At 33.9% G+C, this 25,763-nt stretch overlaps 1 long non-coding RNA gene across 1 annotated transcript in view; it reads right to left on the minus strand.

Annotated features, from left to right (window-relative positions):
* The window catches only part of LOC141277838 (uncharacterized), a 212,077-nt gene that overhangs the window by 56,984 nt on the left and 129,330 nt on the right, over nucleotides 1-25,763 (minus strand). The gene's annotated exons all lie outside the window — the stretch shown is intronic.

Here is a 25,763-nt window from a genome sequence, read left to right on the forward strand (position 1 = left end):
GTCTAATATTACTTCAACATACAAAGTTTAAAAAATGAATGAAAACTCAATAACCTGTGGGATAATATCAAGCAATTTAATGTTTGTAATAATTAGAATTCTGGCAGAACAGAAGAAAGAGAATAGGACACAAAAATCTGTAAAGAAATATGGCAAAAAATTTCCCTCCATTGATGTAAAATATCAACCTACAAATCTAAAATATCCAGCAAAGCCGAAGCAAGTAAAATCAAAGAAGGCTGTGCATAGATATACCACCATACAGAGGAACACTTTAAACTGTTGAAAACCAAAGCATCTCAATGCAGAATAAAGTTTATTTACATTTCCAATTATTTTCTACAGCTTGTCAATACTGTATGGAGAAAACGACAAATTGTATACTTTTAAACAAACGCAGAGAGACTGATGAATTCTCTCTGACAGTTTATGACTTTTAAAATTCTCATTAGTCACTCAAATTTTTCTAAAACTATATGACAGGTAACGGAATAGCACCTTGGAAGCATACTCTATACTGTACATTTTTAATGTACAATGTACTTTTCTTGCACCAGGAATTCTTGTATTTTTTGTAACTTAGGATATTTATAATTGGATAACTTCATGACACGTAAAATAAAACTTTGCCCAAAGCATGTTCCCCTTTTTCTACAAAAGTCCTTTTCCCACATTTTCTTCATCTAAACCCTGAAACTATTATTACTCCTTTACTTATCATATCCTACATCTACTCTTAGCATCTTTTATTTCATCCATTCCAAAGAGTTTTTAAAATATCATTGAGAAGTTAAACAAAAAGGCGAAAGCTCAAAGACTGTAAGTCATTAATTGTGCACATATAAGAGATTAACTTCTCTAAGTCATGGAGGAATTATGAACTGTACCCAAATTGGTATTAAATGAACATCTGACACTAACTCATTCATTACCAACCCTCCCTACCCTTAGAGGTTGTAAATATGCCCAATAAGCCTAAAGTCATCCTAATTACTGACCTTTTTTAAACCATATTTTGCAATTTGTCTTTCTCTTAATATTTTCTGATCTCCTTGATTCTGTGATTCACCTGTCTGCTTAATTTCACTCCTGCTTTTTTGTGTTTTGACCCACTTCTGATCTAATATTAACATTATTTTTTATTATTTTGAATGCTTATCACTTTCATTCTGAGATTTCATCAAACATTCCTTGAACCATCTAGGCCTCTCCCTAATGTGAGAAGTTGGCAACTATCTATCTCTAGGCTGACAAAATTCACAATTAGAGTACAAACACATGGAGAACATTTTTGAGAAATATTAAAAGGAACAACGTGTGACTCAGCATTTTATGATAGTTTATGATCAAGTTAAGTACTGCCTCATGCTTTTTCCTTGAGTTGCACTTCAATTGCAAATCAGAGTTTAACTATTTGTCATACTTAAATAGAAAGGTTTAAACTATATTTAGATCTACTGATGCGGTATGAAAGGTAGTCACATCAGAATTATCCTCCATGAGTAATTTGGGCACTGTCATTTTCTCACTGGCTTTTAGGAAATGTGCCAAATCCTTAGTCATTAACTCTATTTCCTGTGGAGATGTGGTGGCAGACTTCAGGAGAAATGCAAATACAAGCTACAGCCATCTCCTCAGATTTGACAAGAGGAAAATCAACAGCTATATGACTCTGGACTTCTGCCATAAGCAATCTCAAATAAATAACTCTGAACTTAGGATATATGGGCATGTTGAAATTCAAATGAGGGCTTGAGAATTGCAAGGTTCATTTAAACACCCCAGGATGAAACATGTTGAACAGTGATCCCAAACCTCTAACCCAGATTTTCTGGGGCTCCTGCCTGCCTCTATGGAATTTAACCCTAAAGTTACTCTACTTATTCTGTGTATTAGCATTATGTGGATTAAAAAAGTATTTATTGTAAAATAATAATGAATGTGTTGTTGATAATAGAAAATATTTTTCCTCAGAAAATCATTAATTAGGCAAAAATCTACATAAAGGCATACGAATGATTTCATTTACTTAATGGCGTTTCCTTGATTCATATTTGTTACAACTGCCAGCAATTCCTAATGTGTGTAATAGACAAAAAAGAGGAACACATTACCTCCATTAGGAATTGTAAATAAGGTGACCATATAATTCATCACCCAAACCAGAACATTTCTGAGAATGATGAAAATTACTTTAGAATATCTCATAAGCTAGAAGTGTCCTGAGCAAATCAAGACATATGGTCCCTTGAGTTTTGGAGGATGTATATGTACTGACTTAGCTTTTTGAAAGTAGCAAATGTTACTCTCATTGGTGATTAATCTATACAACCAATCCTCCTGCTCTTACAAATAGATCAGAGTGTTCTAAATAAAACAAAAAACATGGATCTGTGTTATTTTAATTGATTCAGTCTTATGAAGTTGTTTAAAATTCTTCTCATTTTTTGTGGCTTTTGAAAGATATTTGGCAATTATTTCTTGGTTTCTAAAGTTAATCATCTATTTAGATTTTACTCAAGTAATGGGAATAAAGATCATGTTTAATAAAAGTTTAATTTGGATAAAAATCATATTTATTTATATTGAATTAGGAGGGAAATTAGGATGTAAATTTATTTACATGGGATTGGGAGTGATATAGTTTTTATTCATAAATAACATTTTATAGCTAGTTTTCTTAAATATTTCTAAGGCTCAGTGAACTCCACTGTTGTAGTGATTTTTAATATAGTAGACATTCCACAGTGTTTCACTGGAGGTATTTATTTATCTTTACATGTGTATTTATCTTTGATCCCTTACGATTACTAGAAGGATAGTCTGAGGGATAATATTTCATTGGCAAAATTCAAGCTGGCTGCCACAGATTTGAGTAAGTCACATTAACTCTTTGATACAGAGGTGCAAAGCAGACATTTAACATTCAGTGGGGCATCCTATAGTCCTTACCCACACAGTCTTTGAGGCTTTCAAGAATGAAGCCAAAATAAAATTCCTTCCAAAACCTCTTTTATCTTAGTCAGCCTTCATTATAAAACTTGAAATTACTTGAGATGACTGGCTATTACACTAAGAGTTTCTGAAATTTGATTTCAAATTCTAGGTGGGAAAATGATTATTTTTGTCTCAGAACTAGAAGAAAATTGAGTTAAATGAATTGTTATTATTGCATCTAATAAGTATATTACATCCCTGAATCTCCCATAATTCATCATTCCATTCTTTAACAGGATTTGAATTGCATAACAACTTATATTCTGTTATATCCCTGCCATGATTTCAATGGCCCACAATGCAAAGTAGAGGCTGTCCTAGGTCTAATTATGAATTATGCAACTACTCTCTTTTAGTTTCAACATTGGTTCCAGGGACACAATTCATAAGAAAGAATCTACATTTTCTATTTTAAGAGTGGTTGTTCTGGAAAGTTTTACTTTCTTTTCCAATGCCTACACTTTGAGAAAATATTTTTATTCTTTCCAAGTGTATATATTTTATATGATCGTGTGATTTTTGCCCACAAGATATCTTTTATGCCTCACCCTATGCCTGAAAGTTTTTTTAAAGCCGTGAAATTATTCTCAACTTTATCTTCTCACCCCAAATCAATCGGATTATAACAAAAGTAATTTACTTCCCTAATAATTCTAAATAGAAAACTCCCATATTGTGAAGAAATAACCATTTCTTATTCTAAATATAAATTATTATGTGATGGCTGACTTTTTGCTCTTTTGAAATTCTGTGATTCATGAAATGAAATGAAAAATTTCATTTTGAAATGAAAAATTCTCAGGACAAAAAAAAGTTTTTCAACTTGTTTTGGACAGTACAAAAAGTGCCACTATGTGTAATTTTGAGGATTAAACATATTTTTGGTTCATAAAAGTAATGTGTCCCTTGAGGACAATTCTATCCCCAAGTAGATTGGCAACACTACCATAAGTGGGTTTTTTGTTTTTCTTTAGTTCCTTGATATAATTATAATAGTTACTTAATGGCTAAATAAAATCTGAAATATCTAATTATCAATTTTATCTTTTATTGAAGAAGTTGGCTTATAAATTGTCTATATTATATTTTCCCTTAGCTGTAAAATTAAGTTTACTCTTTGGGAAAATGCTCAACAGTTTAATAAGCATAGACCAGATATTTTACTATACAAAGTTGTAGTACAACTTTATGTTGGGAGAGTGGACTTAAAAGCACTAATACTTCTTTTTGTTTTTTAATTGGGGTATAGTTGTTTTACAATATTGTGTTAGTTTCTACTGTACAGCAAAGTGGAGTTCCCTGTGCTATACAACAAGTTCTCATTAGTTATCTATTTTATACATATTAGTGTATATATGTCAATCCCAATGTCCCAATTCATCCCACTCCCCCTCACCCCCTTGGTGTCCATACGTTTGTTCTCTACATCTGTGTCTTTTTCTGCCTTGCAAACTGGTTCATCTGTACCATTTTTCTAGATTCCACATATATGTATTACTATATGGTATTTGTTTTTCTCTTTCTGACTTACTTCACTCTATGACAGTCTCTAGGTCCATCCACGTCTCTACAAATGACCCAATTTCATTCCTTTTTATGGTTGAATAATATTCCATTGTATATATGTACCACATCTTCTTTATCCATTCCTCTGTAAATGGACATTTAGGTTGCTTCCATGAGCTGGCTATTGTAAATAGTGCTGCAATGAACATTGGGGTGTATGTGTCTTTTTGAATTATGGTTTTCTCTGGGTATATGCCCAGGAGTGGGATTGCTGGATCATATGGTAGCTCTATTTTTTATTTTTTAAGGAACCTCCATACTGTTGTACATAGTGGCTGTATCAATTTACATTCCCATCAACAGTGCAAGAGGGTTCCCTTGTCTCCACACCCTCTCCAGCATTTATTGTTTGTAGATTTTTTGATGATAGACATGCTGACTGGTGTGAGGTGATACCTCATTGCAGTTTTGATTTGCATTTCTCTAATAATTAGTGATGTTGAACATCTTTTCATGTGCCTCTTGGCCATCTGTATGTCTCTGGAGAAATGTCTATTTAGGTCTTCTGCCCATTTTTTGATTGGGTTGTTGTTTTTTGATATTGAGCTGCATGAGCTGTTAATGGGAGAAAATATTTGCAAATTAATCAGCGGACAAAGGATTAATCTCCAAAATATACAAACAGCTCATTCAGCTCAATATCAAAAAAAAAAAATACTTCTGAAGTTATTTACATTGCAGCATTAAAAGGGTAGTTAATTGGTGACTTTGTTGACCTGAAAGGCTGGAAAGAGTGCAGTGTCTGACTAATGCACCTGTTGAATTATCTAAAATATTTTATCTCTCAGTAAAAGAGAGGTTTCAGTTATACACACCATTCATGCATGTACTGTACTGCCATTGAAAATTAAAGGTAGTTATGCTGTACTTCAGCATAAGGTAGTTCATGTACTTGCCAAAATGGGTGATACACAGGCACCTCTTCAGATGTCTGTGACTATGGAGAGCTCTCTGCCTACGTGTGATTGTTCACATCTTGGCTTCCACTTCTAAATGCAAATCCAACACTAAGGGACATTGTGAATATGTGACACATGGGAAATCTGTTAATTCTGTGGACAAGTATTGGGCTTCTTCATGTATTCATCTTTTTAATGAGGCAAAGTGATACAACACAAAATGACGCTGTAATTTAATTAAAGTAATTTGTAGGAAGTTTAATTCAATTCTTAAAATGAGATTCTAATACCTATTTTATTCCAGTTACATCTCTTTACATTTAAAATGGTATTTAGAAATAAATTTTATTTAATGAGTGGAAACAGATGAATTCCTTCATTTGCTGGCTGGCTGGTAATAACTGAGTGATGGACTAAGTTATGTATTAATGATGCTAGGCCAATCATAGAACTACTTTCTTAAAAATACATTAATTAAAACACAATGTCTTCCCTGTTCACTTTGACCTACATTTTTGGAAGTAAGAAAATCTTGGTTTGACAACTGATTAGAATTCCATTAGGCATAAAAGGGGGGGAGTTTAAATCTAAGTGGATTGTTCATATTCAAGTTACTACAATAGTAAAGTGGAATCCACAGCCATGGTATGTACTCAAAGAAAATATTTCCATCCACTATGTGGCAAAACAGTATCTTCTCATAGACTGGATTTACACCATTTTCTTGAATTTAATGGGAAGATTATTCAGAGCAAAATTCTATTTGTTTTGTTGTCAAGGCATACATCACTCATCCAGTGTGAGACAGAGCTAATATTCAAAGCAAAACTGAGTCTTTTCCTTATTCTTTATGACTGTCGATAGTCCCCAGATTCTCTACAGAATGGGGCTCTGTGTTCATTTTAAGTTGCCCTATTTTCTAATCTTCTATATGAAAGCAATTTTAATTTGCCTGAAAAATTGCAATGTAATAATGAAACTGTGGAATAATTTAGTAAGCTTTCTTATAGCTCTTCATGATGAAAGTAATGAGCACAAGTTTTTAAAATAATAGTTTGTATATAAATGGATTACTAATATAGAATCTTATAATCCAGATTAGATTATAATCCTTTTTCCTGTAATGATTCTTATATTTCTCACATATGCTAATGAATAATGGATAACTGCATAGAGACATGATAGAGTATTGTCAGAACTCATAAACTATAAGCGTCACTGATTTTCAGAAACCTTTTACAAAATTTTGAAATCTTAAACTTCTATTTTAATTCTGTTTAACAAACATTGTTTTATGAGTGATTAGGCGATTTTGGTGATACAAATATGCAACTTCCCAAATTGTTATAGCTTCCTGTTTCTAGCCTTCCACAATGGTTCCTCCACCTTGAAGTGAAATTGGCCTCTTAGAAAACTTGATGCCGTTCAGCTGTATTGAGTCCTGACAGCTATAAGTACAACATTATGATGCCAAAAAAAATGTTTAATTAACATATATGATAGAGGCCTGCAGCAACATGATTCCTAAAACAAGCAATCAAACAAACAATAAAAGCCAATATTCTAAATCTGAAAATAAGTTTAGGTTATATTTTTTGATTCACTCCTATTCTTCACACTTCTTGATGATGCTTCCTCTAGGTTTCTCCCCTAAATACACCTTCATTCACTCATTCTGTTTATATGTACTTGCATTCATTTTATAGCAGATGTATTCATTTTCATATCATACTACACTGATGAGAGGCATTTCCATAAAGATGACTGAATACCTCCCTGGATATTTGACTACTAGGAACTTTGAGAAGTCATTTTACAAATTTGTGATGCTAAACTATGGCCTATCTATCCCACTAGTTAGTTGTTTGTTACTATTATTATATATAAATCATTTATAAATGAAACAAAGAATGTGATATTGGTAGAAATGTACATCAGGATGGGTGGAGAACAGTAATTATATGTACCTCTGTATTAATGATAATCTGAGTGCCTTTCATATTCATGAACTCTTAAGACATACAAAAGAATCTATAAAGCCACTATCCTCACCCAAGAAGTTTACTAATTACAAGGCCTCACCCCACTCAACTTATATTTCATAGTTCTGCCTTTGCTTCTTTTACATGTTTTAATACTGTCTCCTTTAGTGGGTCACATAATTAGCATGTAGGTTTGAGGAAGTGAAAGTTTCTGTCATTATCTTGTTTCATGGACCTTGACCTAGTAGAGTAGAAAGAAGCATATGGAAATAAAAAGTAGCATAAAGATATGTGGGTTAGGGCAATGATTAAGATGCAAACAAGGATTTAGAATAAAGATAATCCACTTTATCCTGAGTTGATCAAGGGGAAATGATCTGAATGGGACTAAGAAGAAGTCAAAAATTCTGCCAAGAAATGTAGGCGCATGTATATGACAGGTGTGGGGATCAAGGAAGGGATATTGTGAGGGTGCTTCTTGTCAAAGAAACACAATGAACTTACATCTTAAGATAAGAAATTAAAAAAAAAGAAGATGTGAAATAACAGGATGATGGGTCACTCAAATGTATTTAATGAGTAACTACGATAGATAACCTGTTTTGTTAAAGCTAGAAAATCTGTAGGAAGATTTTACATATATATAAAGTTATACATATATATAATCTAGACATATATATCTAGATTTTACCAACCATGTTCTTGAATACAAGACAGAGTAATTTGAATTTTATTTAGTACGGTTATCTCATGGCAATGCTATACTGCCAGCACTAGAGGACTAAAAGTATATAAGCAAGAGGTCAGTTAAGAAGGCACTGCAATTGCAAATGCAGTACATAATACTATATAAGGTAGTGAAATGGCTATAGGACTAAAGGAGAAATGGATTTGGTAAAATGCAAAAAAAAACAATCAATAAAACTTTATCACTGGCTCTGAAGAGTAAAATCGGTATTTATAGTTTAAGATAGAGCTATATTATTCTGTTACATTTTTAACTCTCAAATCATATCAAAGTGTTTGAGCATCCTTCCTTAATTATTTTATTAAATAGTGCATAAGCCAGCTGTAGTGACACAGTCCAGCATACCAGCGGGCCAATACCAACTTTGGTGAACCAAGAGCTCTGCAGCCAGAGACCACAGGACCTGGCTTTGCCTGCCAGCAGGCACTAACCTGCAGACTCCCTGAGCACTGGACCTACCCACTAACAGGCTGAATCCAGTCCCAAGCCCCCTAGGCCCTGGCCCCATCCACCACTAGGCAAACATCAGGTCTGAGAGACCTTGGGCCCTGCAGCCATGCACCCTAGGATCTGGTCCCACTCACCAGCAGGCCAACATCAGCTTTGGAACACCCCAGACCCCACAGCCAGCCATGTCAGGAACTTGCCCTACCCAGATCTAGGATCCCTCAGCTCCACAACCAGCCACACTGGGACCCAAGTTTACCTATCAGTGGGGCAGCACTAACCCCAGGACCCTCTGCAGCTATGCAGCCAGCCACCTCAGGACCTGGGCCCACTAACCAGCAGCTAGTCTATTTTTGTTTTAAAGTGTTAAACCTCATGGTAACAACAAACCAAAAATATAATAAATATATATGGAGAAAAGATAAAGGAATCCAAACATAACATTAAAGATAGTCATCAAATCACAAGGGAAGAGAGCAAAAGAAGAGCAAAGCAACAAAAAAGAACTACAAAAACAACTCCCAAACAAGTAACAAAATGGCAATAAGTACATACGTGTCAATAATTCCTTTAAATACAAATGGACTAAATGTGCCAGTAAAAAGACAGAGTGGCTGAATGGATACAAAAAGAAGACCCATATATATGCTGTACACAAGAGACTCATATCAGATCTAAAGACATACACAGACTGAAAGTGAGGGGATAGAAAAAGTTATTCCATGCCCCCCCCCAAGAAACAGCAGATTTAGCAATACTTAGACAAAATAGACTTTAAAACAAAACTTAAACAAGAGACAAAGGACATTAGGTAATGATCAAGGGATCAATCCAAGAAGAAATAACAATTGTACATATATATGCTCCCAATATAGGAGTACCTAAATACATAAAGCAAATATTAGCAGATGTAAGGGAAAAAGTTGACAGTAACACAATAATAGTAGTGAACTTTAACATCCTATTTATATCAATGGAGAGATCATTCAAACAGAAAATCAATAAAGAAACACTGGCCTTAAATGACACATTAGCCCAAATGGACTTAATAGATCTACATAGAACATTTCATTGAAAAGCAGCAGAATACACATTTTTTACAACTGCACATGGAAAATTCTCCAGGATAGATCACATGCTAGTATATAAAACAAGTCTCAGTAAATTTAAGAAGACTGAAATCATATGAAGTATCTTTTCAGACCACAATGCTATGATACTAGAAGTCAACTATGTGGAAAAAAAAAAAACCTACAAAAACACATACATGTGGAGGCTAAATAATATACTACTAATCAACCAATGAAGGAATCAAAGAGGAAATCAAAAAATACCTTGAGACAAATGAAAATGAAAACACAATCCAATATCTATGAGATAAGCAAAAGGATTTCTAATAGGGAAGCTTATGGTGATACATGCCTACCTCAAGAAACAAGAAAAATCTCAAATAAACCAACTAAGCTTACACCTAAAGAAACCAGAAAAAGAAGAACAAACAAAACCCAGTTAGTAGAGGAAAGAAATCATGAAGATCAGAGCAGAAATCAGTAAAACAGAGACCAAAAAAACCATAGAAAAGATCAATGAAACTAAAAGCTGCTTCTTTGAAAAGATAACAAAATTGATAAACCTTTAGCCAGACTCATCACAAATAAGAGTCCAAATCAATAAAATCAGAAATGAAGAAGGAGAACTTAAAACTTACACCACAGAAATACAAAGGATCATAAGAGATTACTATGAACAATTATATGCCAATAAAATGGACAACCTGGAAAAAATGGAAAAATTCCGAGAAACGTACAATCCCCAAGACTGAATCAGGAAGAAGTAGCAAATATGAACAGACCAATTATCAGTAATGATATTGAGTCAGTAATAAAAAAATAAAAACTCCCAACAAACAAAAGTCCAGGACCAGTTGGTTTCACAGATGAATTCTGCTAAATACTTACAGAACATACCTATCTTTCTCAAACTATTCCAAAAAATTTCAGAAATGCTTCTGAACTCATTCTACAAGGCCCACATCAGCATGATACCCAAAACAAAGACACCACCAAAAAAGAAAATTGCAGGTCAATATCACTGATGAACATAGATGTAAACACACTCAAGAAATATCAGCAAACCAATTTCAACAATATAATAAAAGGACCAAACACCATGATCAAGTGCAATTTATCCCAGGGATTCAAGGATGGTTCAATATCCACAGAACAAACAGTTATGATACACCACATAACAAACTGAATAATAAAAATCATATGATCATCTCAATTGATGTAAAAAAAGCTTTTGACAAAATTCATCATCCATTTTTTATGTTAAAAACTCTCAACAAAGTCAGACTGAGTGTATCTCAACATAATAAAGGGCCATATATGACAAGCCCATAGCTAACATCATACTCAACAGTGAAAAGTGGAAAGTATTTCCTCCAAGATCAGGAACAAGGCAAAGAAGCCCACTCTCTCCACTTTTATTCAACATAGCATTGGAAGCCCTAGCCATAGCAATCAGACAAGGATAATAAATAAATGGAATCCAAACTGGAAAGGAAGAAGTAAAACTGTCACTGTTTGTAGATGGCATGATTCTATATAGAGAAAGTCCTAAAAAAAAAAAAAAGCCACCAAAAAATCTATTAGAACTCAGCAGAACTCAGAAAATCCTAAAAATGCCACAAAAAACTACTAGATCTCATCGATAAATTTGCTAAACTTGCAGGATAAAAAATAATATACAGAAATCTAAACTCTAACAACAAACTATCAGGAAGAAATTAAGAAAACAATCCCATTTACAACCACATGAAAAAGAATAAAATACTTAGGAATAAACCTAACTAAGGATGTAAAAAACCCATACTCAGAAAACTATAAGACACTGATGAAAGAAATTGAAGGCAACACATACAGATGCAAAGATATACTGTGCTCATGGATTGGAAGAATTAATATTGTTAAAATACCCATACTACCCAAGGCCATCTATCAATACATATTCAATGTACTCCTTATCAGAATACCAATGGCATTTTTAACAGAACTAGAACAAATAATTCTAAAACTTGTCTGGAAACACAAAAGACCCCAAATCAATCTTGAGGAAGAAGAACAAAGCTGGTGATATCAAGCTCCCTGACTTCTAACACTACAAAACTACAGTAATCAAAATAGTACTGGCACAAAAACAGACACACAGATCAATGGAACAGAATAGAGAGCCCAGAAATAGAGACACATAGATCAATGGAACACTTATATGGGCAAATAATGTATGACAAAGGAGGCAGGAATATACAATGGAAAAAAGATAGCTTCTTCAATAAATGGTGTTGGGAAAACTGGACAGCTACATGCAAAAGAATCAAACTGGACTACTTTCTCACACCATATATAAAAATACAATCAAGATCGATTAAAAACTTAAATGAAAGTTGCAAAACCATAAAACTGCTAGAAGAAAACATTGGAAGTATACTCTTTGAAATCAGTCTTAGCAAAAATATTTTGGATCTGACTTCAAAGGCAAGGGAAACAAAAGCAAAAATAAACAAATGGGATTGTATCAAAATAAAAAGGCTTTGCTTAGTGATGGAAACTATCAACAAAACAAAAAAGCCTGCCTACTGAATGGGAGAATAAGTTTGCAAATGATATATCCTATATCAGGTTAATAGCCAAAAGTATACAAAAACTTGTACAAGTCAACTTCAAAAACACAAACTACCTTATTAAATAAATAGGCAGAGGATATGAATAGACATTTTTCCAAAGAAGACATATAGCTGGGCAAGAGGCACATGAAAAGATGCGCAATATCACTAATCATGAGGGAAATACCAATCAAAACAATAATGAGATATATCACCTTACACCTGTCAGAGTGACTATTTTTAAAAAGATAAGAGGTAACAAGTATTGATGAGGATGTGGTGAAAAGGGAACACTTGGGCACTATTGGTGGGAATGTAAATTGGTTCAGCCACTGTGGAAGACAGTATGGGGATTCCTCAAAAAGTTAAAAATAGAATTACCATATGATCTAGCAATTCCACTTCCGGGTGTTTATCCAAAGAAAACAAAAACACTAATTAGAAAAGATATATGCATCCCTATGTTCATTGCAGCATTATTCACAATAGCCAAGATTTGGAAGAAATCTAAATGCCCATCAATAGATGAATGGATAAAGATGTGGTATATATATACAAACATAACAAATTAGAGACAGAGTCACAGATACAGAGAACAAATAGGTGGTTGCCAGAGAGTAGGGAGATGGGGGGAGGAGAGATATAGGTGAGGGACATTAAAACCTACCAATTTCCAGTTGCAAAATAAATGAGTCACGGGTATGAAATGTACAGTGTGGGGGGAATATAGTCAATAATTATGTAATATATTTATATGGTGATGGATGTAACTAGACTTATCATGGTGATCATTTTGAAATGTATAGAAATACCGAATCACTATGCTGTGTAATAGGAACTAATGTAGGTCGTTTATTCTTCAAAAGGAAACCAACACAAACAAAGAAACACATAGAAAAGAGATCAGATGTGTGCTCCCCAGAGGTAGAGGGGTAGGTGGCAGAGGAATTGGAAGAATGTAGTCAAAAGGTACAAACTTCCAGTTATAGTATAAATAAGTACTGGGGTATAATGTACAACATGATAAATATAATTAACACTGCTATATGTCATAAATGAAAGTTATTAAGAGATTAATCTGGAAATCTCACCACAAGGAAACAATACATGTTTAAAAATTTCTTAAATTTTAAATTTTTTTAACATTCATATGTGAGAAGAGAAGTTCCTAGTTTTGAAAGAATGGAGTGTTTTCCATTCACTTCTCTCAAAAGTCCATTGTAGTAAGTGTACATTCAAAATTTACTTTGTGGAAAACAAAAAAGATGGTATTTAAAGATAATTTATAACAGCAGAAACCACAACTCCATAAATACACTAAAGAAGGTTATGGTGAATTTGAGAGCATTTATTCCTGTGTAAGCTCTGAGAGGATCTAAATTTAGAATAGGCAAAAGAGAGGGAGTGGGCTATAAATCTGTTGGCAAGATAATATTAAATTTATGAGTTGCCTATACATACCATTATTTTACCAGTTTACCCAGGCACCACAGCATCTGTCAACTATACTCTGAGTTTTTCTAAACAAAATTAATATTTGTCTTTGGACAATATTCAGTTTTTTATTGGAGGTAAAGCATAAAGAAGATAAAAGCTAGAGATAACTTTGGTCATTCATAATGAAAATATGGAATGCGGGAGAAAAAGTAGTTCTATTCAGATATAAAGACCATTAAAGTACTCTATAACCAGAAAATAAAAGTCTCTTCTTTTTAAAAATGTCAGGTCATAAATGTAAATATAATCTATGAGAGCTACCTATGTACTAATTGATAATACATTCTTAATTTGTAAGTGTGAATTTAGACTCAGCTCATACTTGAGAAAACCATTAGATACAAATAGAAAGAAAATTATTGAAAAATAAATCAATCAAATAAAAGTGCTAACCCTACAGATGAAAGAAACACAATACAAAGAATCATATATAATTCGCTAACCCTGCAGATGAAAGAAACACAATACAAGGAATCATATATAATTAGAAGATAAAGTTAGTGACTTAGAAGGAGTCTAGAGTATATTGCCTACAAAAACAAGAATGAGTTGCTGTGAAATAAGCACTTTTAGAGAATAAAAGATTTAATTGTCAATGTATAATATATTTACATATGTAGTTATAGGACAAGTGAAGACAATCTTACCAGTACTTTTTGCAATGAAAAGCCCAATTTAGATACTAATATTCCAAATGTCTCAAGAACAGATCTACCAAGCCTCAAAAATCTTAAATTCTAAACTGTTTATACCAGCACAAGGAAACAGAAAAACTTCAACTTGTACATATACAACTTAATTTAGAGACACTCATAGTTGGTTCCAGGGTCTATAATTATTCTTTTTTAATGAAGGTGATATAATTCATCTTGTTATGAAACAAAAGAACAACAAAAGTAAGTATGTAGTTTTATTCATTTAAAAAAATGTATTGAGCAGAATACCTGAACTTGAGGTAATGAGAGAACTAGGGGGAAAAAAATCTCTGCTTAGTTAGGTACACTTAAATTACATGCAAAAAATATTGTAAAATTGTAACTGTTATTTGTAATCATATTGTATTTGGTGATATAAAAGCATAATCTGAGAAATGTTAACCTAATGATGGAGATGAGGAAGTTATAATAGAGCAAAAACCAGAAGAGGAGAAATTCATTAGATAAAGGAAGAGAAAACATTCTAGAAAGGGGAAACAGCATATGTAAAGGCACTTACAGTGGGATTGGATGTATGAGGAACAGGTAGAAAAGGCAGGAAGTGGCCAGATCATGCAAAGTCATCCACCATATTAATGATTTGTCTTTTTGTCCTGGGAGCATAGCAAACTTATTGAGGTACTTCAATCAGGTATGAAGGTCATGGGCACTGGTGTCAGCAATATAACCATACTTATATTTCTATAACATAACTCTGCCTGCTTTTAGGTGACTGTATTAAGGGTAGGCATGAATTGGCATCCCATTGCATTGCCAGCTGAGGGTCCTGGAGATGGGGATGCCTGGCCATCTGAAACCATCCTTCCTTGACATATTCACTAGCTGTGCATGAAGGAGGAATCAAAGCCTTAGATCACTAAAATTATTAGTCATATTATAACTTAGTATGTACTACAAGTATGTTCACTTATATCAATCAGAAAATGAAAAAATAATGTACCAATGAGGACAATACCAAAAACTCTTACACTTTTATCATTGATGAATAACTGTTTTACCTGAGAGTGATTCTGAAGAATGTTCAATTAGATCTGTCTGTGTGATCAAATATTATCCTTCCTTTTCCAGAAAAAAATCTCCCTGTCAGGTCACTGTTTTCCGTAGCTTTGATAAAAGCTTAGTTCCTGATCTGATGCTCAGATTCATTAAATTCAAACTCTAACTATATAGCTTCTTCCTTTCCATTAGGAAACTGACATATTTTCAAGTATTATCCTTCAGAGTGGGGATAACTTGGCTGGTAAAAACTTTTAGGTTCTTGGAAAATCCTGAATGCAAACATAATGTTGGCAATTCCTATACAAAACTGGAAAAAGCAAAGATCAAAATCCAAAAACATATCTGGGGAAAATTACTCCCAGAACTAATTTTATAACAGAGATAATATTTTATTAAATGATCTCAAAGAATTTGAGATTTTAGAACTCATAAAATATGTTAATGATTCATAACCAGATAAAACAGCTTGATTGATCTCTTCAATCTCCATTATCCACTTTACTGGCTGTATTTAGATTTTAAGCATGAGAGTAGAAGATTGAGTTGCTCCCAAAACTTCAAAGGCTGAGAATGTTATAAAGCAATTCTGACATAATTTTCTCCACTTGTCCCTTATTCACTCTTTTTAGATAATAGATAGGCAAGCTATAGAGCAAGCTTATGACAGAAATTTGAGTAATATCCCTGAGGACACATGTGCTCATTGTATATCAGTATATTCCATATCATGCACTTAATACCATCTATAAGAAAGTAATGGCAGTGACAATTTCCCCAGAGATGATACAGGTGCCTGCTGAGATGGATCCTCAACGGGCTGGTGTTTGGCCTACGCTATGATCCCACAGGGTGGCTGACGAACGACAACACACTGCTCCTAATGCCACAAGTAGCGTCCCCCTGCACTAACAGTGATCCCTCCTACTGCTGTGTACAAGCACAGCTGAAGAAGCTTTTGCTGTTCCTACGGCAGCCAGCAGTTTGAGTTTCAACTTTTTTCAAATTTTTATTTTGTCTTTCACTCATAGTGAGGAAGCTATTTTGAAATCCTAGGCAAGATTAAGGGGAAGGTCACGCTGTGGCTTTTGTGGCAGCCATAAGCACTAAACTAAATGCAAAAGGCCTTTTGAGCCTGAGGGATGCATTGCAGCATATGGGCTTCTTCCTGTCATTGCTTCTTTTTTTTTTTTTTTAACATCTTTATTGGAGTATAATTGCTTTACAATGGTGTGTTAGTTTCTGCTTTATAACAAAGTAAATCAGCTATACATATACATATATCCCCATATCTCTTCCCTCTTGCGTCTCCCTCCCTCCCACCCTCCCTATCCCACCCCTCTAAGTAGTCACAAACCACCAAGCTGATCTCCCTGTGCTATGTGGCTGCTTCCCACTAGCTATCTACCAGGCAGCTTTTCTAGGTCAGGCTCAGGCAGCTTTCTAGAGGATGCTGATTAAGAGCATGTTTCATTCTGGTATCTGGATTATACTGGCAGCCTGTGTTCCACAGATACATACTTTTCTTTGTACCTTTATTTGATGTCAAGTGTATTCATAATTAAGCCACTTTTTTGTACACTCCTTAAACATTCCATTTCAAATCACATTTTGGTAACTAAAATTTTAATGGTAATGAAAAGCTTCTGCTGTGGCAAAGGTATTGTGCTATTGGGTAAAAATCTATAATAGCAAAATTATACAGCATCATCTAGAAAACTAAGATTCAAGTCTGAGGAAACTACCAACCAAGGACAAATTAATAGCTATATACTCACCTAAAACATTTATATAATTTACTTGCACTTGTACAAAAAGACTGATAATAATTTTATAAAGAAATTTGACTTTATAGAGAGAGAGATCCTATTGATTCTATTTCGCTGGAGAAATATACATTCTCTCTTCTGCACCCTAGTCTCTATCCCAGGAGACTGACCCATGTGAACTTCATCAAAAGGCTCCCTTGCACTCTGGCTTCTGACAGAGCTCAGCTAACTAGGGGACTTGTCAAGAGATTGAAGGAAAGGAGGAGAGTGAGGTTAGGTATGCCTCCCTTTGGCTCTCTTCCTGCTGAGTAGCCACTGTATAACAGTGTCCCTTTACTGAAGGTCACTTCTCTCTGAATGCCCCTCTGTATATGACTCTCTCTTGGTTTCCAGGAACCACTCCCACCTCTCATTCTTTCTAGCCCCAGGTTGGTTACAATTCCACTAAAGCACAATGGCACTGATCTATTCTCTGTAGCACCCCTATAATGGGTCTACACTCTGGTATAATAGTCCTTTTATTAAAATCTCTCTTTAGTTTGCCTTTGTTGAGTGTGCCCCTGGCTTTGGGTGGGACCCCACTGATACACATGGTAAAAGAAACCCTCTTAAGTTGCTCTCTTTGTTTTGTCTATATTATTTTATTAATGATGATGGGGCCATTTAGAGATCATCCTTTCTTAAGTGATATAGGAAATAGTCTTCTCCATATTTTACATGAGTAATCTCCTTAATAAAAGGAGGTTAAGAAAATAACTTTTGCCCTAGATAGTAGAAGATCATTTTCTACACATTTCCTAGTTAAAATTATAACGATATCAAATTTCAAAGGACTTATATGTGATTTCATTTGGTTTTCAGGGGGAAAAAAAGCTATCAAGAGATCCTTAGAATGTACCAGACTTTCATTTACTTATTATAAATAACACAAATTTAATGAATAATTAAATTATATTTCCCAAGGAATAATGAATGAGATAGTGATACTAAAGGGATTAAATGTGTCTCAATATTCAATAGTTTCAGCCTCCAGCTACTCTTTAATATGTCAAAAATACAAATACATGTATATGCCACATGAATTTATAGAGTAATATAAAAGGCAATTCTAGTGTAACTTTGGAGTTTATTTCATAATTAAAACACATCCATTTTTCTATTCTTGCTATGGAATTTTACTTTCTGTTCTATATTCATATAAATTCTCTAAGTTATGAAATTACTGAAGTTTTTCTGATACTGCCTTACTATTTATGGCTTTCATTTAACTGCTTAGATTTAAATAAATATTTTTTTCACCTCTGGTAGAAGCTGTACATTTTAAGTTTTAGTCAATTTTGTTTTCTGATAATATATTCTTCTTACTTGTATTTCACTAATTCCTTTAAGGAAAATGTAGAGCCCTTATAATAAAACATGACATCTTAAAAATAATTGCTATGGGGACTTCGCTGGTGGCACAGTGGTTAGGAATCTGCCTGCCAATGCAGGGGACACGGGTTTGATCCCTGATCCGGGAAGATCCCACATGCCACGGAGCAACTAAGTTAGTACACCACAACTAATGAGCCTGTGCTCTAGAGCCCGCAAGCCACAACTACTGAGCCTGCATGCTACAACTACTGGAGCCCGTGCTCCGCAACAAGAGAAGCCACCCAATGAGAAGCCCGCTCACCGCAATGAAGAGTAGCCCCTGCTCGCCACAGCTAGAGAAAGCCCGCGCACAGCAATGAAGACCCAACACAGCCAAAGATAAATAAATAAATAAAATACATTAAAAATAAATAAATAAATAAAAATATTTGCTATGCCTTAGTTTGTATACTTTCCTTTTTTGTAGTTCCTGACACAGTTTGAAAATAGTGATTATGCTCCTTGAAATAATGGGTATAATTATGTAATTTAATGTACTATATTATAATATTTATAAAGTATTTGATTGGATTTAAAATCAACATTTTCTGAATTCACACACTGCATTTAGTATCAAGTTAATATGCTGATTTTCTTTTACTTCAATTCTCCTAATTTTATCTGGTTTTAAAAGTGAATTCCCAGTCACCAGCTTTGTTTTTTGAAACACTTTCCCCCAACTAATATTCTCTATTCCTCTGATTTTTTTCCATTCAATTGCTATAACCATTCTCTTTTTGTTTTGGAAAAAAAATCTTCAAAGAAACTATCCATTATATCTATATCCAATGATATTCTGTCTTCTTTATTTTTTCATTAGTTTTTTTTTTTGGTAAGTTCTGCATATTGTTTTTTCCCTAGTACAGTATACACTGCTTTTTCTATTTCATTTTTCACTTTAGATTTCAATTATACTGAGAATCATAACTTCTCCATTTTATAATGGAAATCAGCAGAGAATTCACCAAATAAGTAATAGCAAATTTTTTACTAAGTTTTCACTTATGTGAATATGGCCAAAAAGGAAATGGCTCTATTATAATATTGAAGCCATTTAATTTTGGTTTTAATAGATTCTATGGACTGAACTGTGTCCCTCAAAATTCATATGTTGAAGCCATAAGTCCCAATGTAACTGTATTTAGAGATAAGACCTTTAGGAGATTATTAAGGTTAAATGAGGTTCTAAGGGTATACACCTAATCCAATAGAATTGGTAGCCTTAAAAGAATAAGAAGAGAGATCTCTGCCATGTGAGGACAAAGAGAAAAGGCAGTGTATGCAAACCAGGAAAAGAGATTTCACCAGGAACCAAATCAGCTTGTACTTTGATCTTGAACTTCCCAGCATCTAGTACTGTGATAAAAAATTCATTTCTGTTGTTTAAGCTACCCAATTTATGGTATTTGTTATGCCAGTCCAATATGACGAATACTACAGATAAAGAACATAGAAAAAATTTTGTATATTTGTATGTATTTTTTTTCCTAAGCCAAAGAAGTTTATTAAGTTGTCAGATGGAATGGCTCAAGTCCTATACAAAGTATTATGCAAAAATTTTTAAATATCTTTATTGGAGTATAATTGCTTTAAAATGTTGTGTTAGTTTCTGCTGTCCAACAAAGTGAATCACCTATATGTATACATGTATCCCCATATCCCCTCCCTCTTGAGACTCCCTCCCACCCTCCCTATCCCACCCCTCTAGAACGTCACAAAGCATCTAACTGATCTCCCTGTGCTATGCAGCAACTTCCCACTAGCCATCCATTTTATATTTGATAGTGTGTATATGTCAATGTTACTCTCTCACTTCATCCCAGCTTCCCCTTTCCCCGCTGTGTCCTCAAGACCATTCTCTACTTCTGCATTTTTATTCCTGCCCTGCCACTAGGTTCATCAGTACCGTTTTTTTTAGATTCCATATATGTGTGTTAGCATATGGTATTTGTTTTTCTCTTTCTGACTTACTTCACTCTGTATGACAGACTCTAGGTCCACCCACCTCATTACAAATAACTCAGTTTCATTCCTTTTTATGGCTGAGTAATATTCCATTATATATATGTGCCACATCTTCTTTATCCATTCATCTGTTGATGGACACTTAGGTTGCTTCCATGTCCTGCCTATTGTAAGTAGTGTAGCAAACAACATTGTGGTACAAGTATCTTTTTGAATTATGGTTTTCTCAGGGTATATGCTCAGTAGTGGGTCGTATGGTAGTTCTATTTTTAGTTTTTTAAGGAACCTCCATACTGTTCTCCATAGTGGTTGTATCAATTTACATTCCCACCAACAGTGCAGGAAGGTTCCCTTTTCTCCACACCCTCTCCAGCATTTATTGTTTGTAGATTTTCTGATAATGCCTATTCTAACTGGTGTGAGGTGATACCTCATTGTAGTTTTGATTTGCATTTTTCTAATAATTAGGATGCTGAGCATCTTTTCATGTGTTTGTTGGTGATCTGTATATCTACTTTGGAGAAATGTCTTTTTAGGTCTTCCACCCATTTTTGGATTGCGTTGTTTTTTTTTTATATTGAGTTGCATAAGCTGCTTGTACATTTTGGAGATTAATCCTTTTATATGTATTTTTAAAGTGAAGAATAGACAATATGAAGTGTTTGTGACAACCTGTAATTTAAATTTCTGAAATGTTATATTAGGATAAGATTTCTCTCTTATACATTGTTAACAATGAACTAAAGGTTAGTTTTTATTGAAATTTTATGTGAAAAGAACAATTTTATCATTACAAATAGTTGATCTTATCTGAATATGCATCTAGTGGAAGTATTGCCATTTTGAGTATGAAAAGAAGAGCTATTCCTTAAACTTTGACTGGGTGTCATATAGATTGAAATGTAATATTATCAGAAAATATTGTTTTCTAAAATGCACCCTTATCTTTTTAAAAAATATAAAACTGATTAAGAATGAAACTAAATGGTATAGGATTATTTCTTGTGTATTTTATGAAAGCCACCAACAGCAATTTAAATAAACTGAGTTTTCACTGACTAAGTTTCCAAAAGGAGAATGGTAAATATTGTGCTCCCTTTGCTAGAAAATAAGAACATAAGAGACACCCAGTGTTTCCAGCTGGAGTTTTTGGCTGAGGTAGTGCTAGACTGCCATCTGGAGACTACTTAACCCAGATGCATCTCGAATGACTTTATTAATTTTTACATGCTTAGGGCTTTGTTGTTATTGTTTGTGTCTTTATTTTTGTTTTTTTGCGGTACACGGGCCTCTCACTGTTGTGGCCTCTCCCGTTGCGGAGCAACAGGCTCCGGACGCGCAGGCTCAGCGGCCATGGCTCACGGGCCCAGCCGCTCCGCGGCATGTGGGATCTTCCCGGACCGGGGCACGAACCCGTGTCCCCTGCATCGGCAGGTGGACTCTCAACCTGTGCGCCACCAGGGAAGCCCTGTGTCTTTATTTTTAAATGGGGTTTGTTTTGTGTCTACCATATTTTGCTGATCACACTTGGTGATTTGTATTTGGCTTTATTAAAAACAAACATGGAAATGAAGAGATTTAAGCATTATAAAATATTTGAAATATTAGTTCCAAACTGATACATAAACATAAACAACACTATTGCCTGTGATAACATTTAATTCTACAGTCAATGTAATGGCCATACACAATGCATTATGGTATAATTTGTTTCAATTGTTGAGTAATTTAAATATATATTTTTGAGATAGAGAAAATCTTTCACATATATGTTATTTTCTAAAGTACACACTTTTAAAGTAATTCTTTCTCTGGTAATAATAATCAAGTTCAGTCTTTTTTTTAAGATTAATTATATTTATTTAGCACCATCAAATATAATTCCTAACGTCAAGATGCTCATGGTTTATTAACGACATAATGTGAATCAATGTATGCTCTGTAAAAGGCAAGTAGTTGCCTTTTTGTTGTTTATGAACATTTTTGTCTGAAATTCTTAATTATAATCTAGTTAAATTGATCTATCTTTTCCTTTATGCTTTGTGCTGCTTTAATAAATCTTCACTACACTGATGTATTGGAGATCTGATCAATTCCAAAATGAAGAGTAAAAAATTAATTCACTTAAAAAAATTTTTAAAGAGTGACTCCAGGATCACCAGAAAGGTTGGAGAATCAGAGACGTTCTAAAATGTTCCTAGCATCTTCCGTGGGTTTCAAAATAAAAGGTATGTTTTTATTTTACCTAATTTTTATGGTGGCCATTCTCTTTGACAAAATTCATCATTCAATCCAAAATTATTTCTCCCTATTTTTGGCTGGGCTACAATGAAGCAGAGCTGAGTGGTGGCCACAACTTCCAATCCATCTGGATTATCTCCTGATAGAAGTATTCCATTTTTGGATTTTCAATGCTCCAAAAAGCAGATCCCAGAGTAACAAAGAAGATTGTCAGAAATGTTGAGTATGAGCAAAGTTTATTTTTCCCTTTTTTTATTGGAACTTGGAGTATATATTTTCCATGGTATGAAAAGCAGTATATACTGGTGAATGTTTCAGAGAATATTTTGCAATCATTAGAATAGCACCTCAAACTTTCAAGATCTTTTCTCTGGACCATTGCTGTAATGAGCTTTAATAGGTCATTATAGCCTTCTATATAGCCATTGCTGGGAGACTGAGGGAACATAAAAGCTATGGGTCTTAATCAATTATCTTCACATTTAACTGGAAAATAATTTCTTTGTACAGAAGTAAGATTATATGAGAAGCAATAATGATCAAAATATTCAGAAAATCCAAGAATGGCACTGCTGATGATGTAGGCATGTTTGCAGATAAAGAAAATGAAAATCTAAATGTCTATTCCAGTGGAGACAGATATATGACCTTTCCATAATGAAAAGTGTCCAGTGTAACCAACATTTAACCAATTGGTTAGCTAGTTCTCCTGGAAGATATTACCGTATTAGAGTGCAGGAGTGGATTTGCTGCTTATTAAAGGGAATGTCCACAGTACAGTGGTTTTGTTCATGTTGGGTAGTCATTTGTTGTCCTTGTATGCCATTTACTCTCTCTCTCAGAGCCATATATCATGTCAAAATTATTTCTCAAAAATAATACATTTACTTGCCTAAAAGGACTGGAATCTCCACTATACTTGTCTTATTAGGACTTGCCTCAGGTTCTATGTACTTTCTCACTAGCTACAGACATGCCAAGCACCATTGATTCTCTAGATAATAAGCTTGCTCTGTAGCCTACATTAGATTAAGAGACATTTCTTCTCCTTAAGAGTTGGCAGGTTTTGAGTCAATTATGCCGTAGGTTTGAATGGTTTTCATAAATATCACACATGAACATGAATACTGGAGGACATGGATGGCTGGGGACCAGCTACCAGACTAAGTTACAAGACTAGCTATCAATGCTTAAATGACTTTTTCCTTTTGATTTTGACTTTATCCTTATCCCCCAGTGATATGCTGAAATTCTGACTTTAGTTAGAAATCTACAGATGACAGATAGTTTTATGGTACATGAAAACAATTGAATATGTGAACTCAAAGGGAATTTTTAAGGCAATGAAACTATTCTGCTGATATATAATGGTGGATGCATGACACTATGGCTTTTTCAAAATTAGCTGAACTTTACAACACAGAAAGTGAAGCTTAATATATGCAAATTAAATAAAAATCATTTAAGAGATATGAGGTTCCCAGGAGGAAATAAAGTCTGTGACAAAGAATGTAAGTAGTTTTACAGAGAATGAAATAACCTCACTGAAGGAGGTAAAAGAAAAAGGTGCTGACCAAAATAAATTTGGAACTGAGTGAAGAATGTAACACTAAAGGCAAAGGGAACTGGATATAAGCACTGTGTTCTAGTTGATAAAGTTGTTTTCCACAGTATAATGATTAATAATTCTGAAACCATTATACATGCATACTGAAACTGAACCATTAATAAGTGGATAGAAGATGGAGGAAGCCAAGTTTCATACTTTTGGAGTGACAAGCAATGCAAAAAATAAAAGCCTAGAATGATCTGTGTTGTAATAAATTAGAGTTGAAAACAGTAATAAGATTGTACTTTCTACCTGATTGAACTCCATTTATGAAGCTATCCCAGAAGTCCAACAGAATATTTTTAATCATATCTCACGCATAAATTTATTTACATGACTGTACTTAGCTGCAAGAAAGTCTTGCATATGTGTTTAGCTGAAAGCTTTGCCATCCTCATATAAATTCAGGGTTCTCTTACTGAGGAAGAAAGCTACAATTTAACTGTGCGATACCAAATACTCTCTACCATAGATGCCTTCCTCAGTCATAAAAAACAAACAAAAAAACAACAAAAAAAACCTCTAAATTGTTTGAAGGTATAATTATTTAAAAAAACAAAAAGAAAAAAATATACATAACTGTTTTTCTAATTTAGGATTGGTCACATACTTTTATGTGTAAGATAAGGAATTTTTGTAAAACAAAGGCTGATAAATGTACTTACATAAAATTTCAAGCTTATTTATGCCCCCCAAATATTTAAAATTAGTAGTAAACACAAATTAGAAAATACTTGCAACATATATTAAATATGTTCAATTTAATTGAGTATTCAATATGTCAAAAGCCCTTAAGAGTTACTAAAGAAAAATACCTATAGAGTCTATTCCACAAGCGTTGGACCTTTCCTAAAGTTTTAGAGATGCTATAGCATGGCACTTGACATCATAGCATTCATCAGATTCATTATGAAATATTTTAAAATACAAAGAATTACCAAATGAATGCCAAATTCCTCACTTACTATTAGTAGTTCCTCTTTTGTTACAAAAACATGTTGTCATTCATTTATTTATGGCCAGTGAGAATTTATTGGATGTCTACTATATGGTTTGAAATTTTGGGTAGATTGGGAAAGGGAAAGTTGAGGAATTAATCATACTAAAAATGGATTAAGAAATTCTAGTAATATGAAGTTACAGTTTCTCCCAATGTTAGAAGAAGGGGAAAAAAAAAAGAACACAGATCATTTGAGAACTGAGATTTAGGATTAAAACATTTTCCCGGGGCTTCCCTGGTGGCGCAGTGGTTGA

This window comes from Tursiops truncatus, chromosome 2 (assembly GCF_011762595.2).
Source record: "Tursiops truncatus isolate mTurTru1 chromosome 2, mTurTru1.mat.Y, whole genome shotgun sequence".
In the NCBI taxonomy this organism is placed as follows: Eukaryota; Metazoa; Chordata; class Mammalia; order Artiodactyla; family Delphinidae; genus Tursiops; species Tursiops truncatus.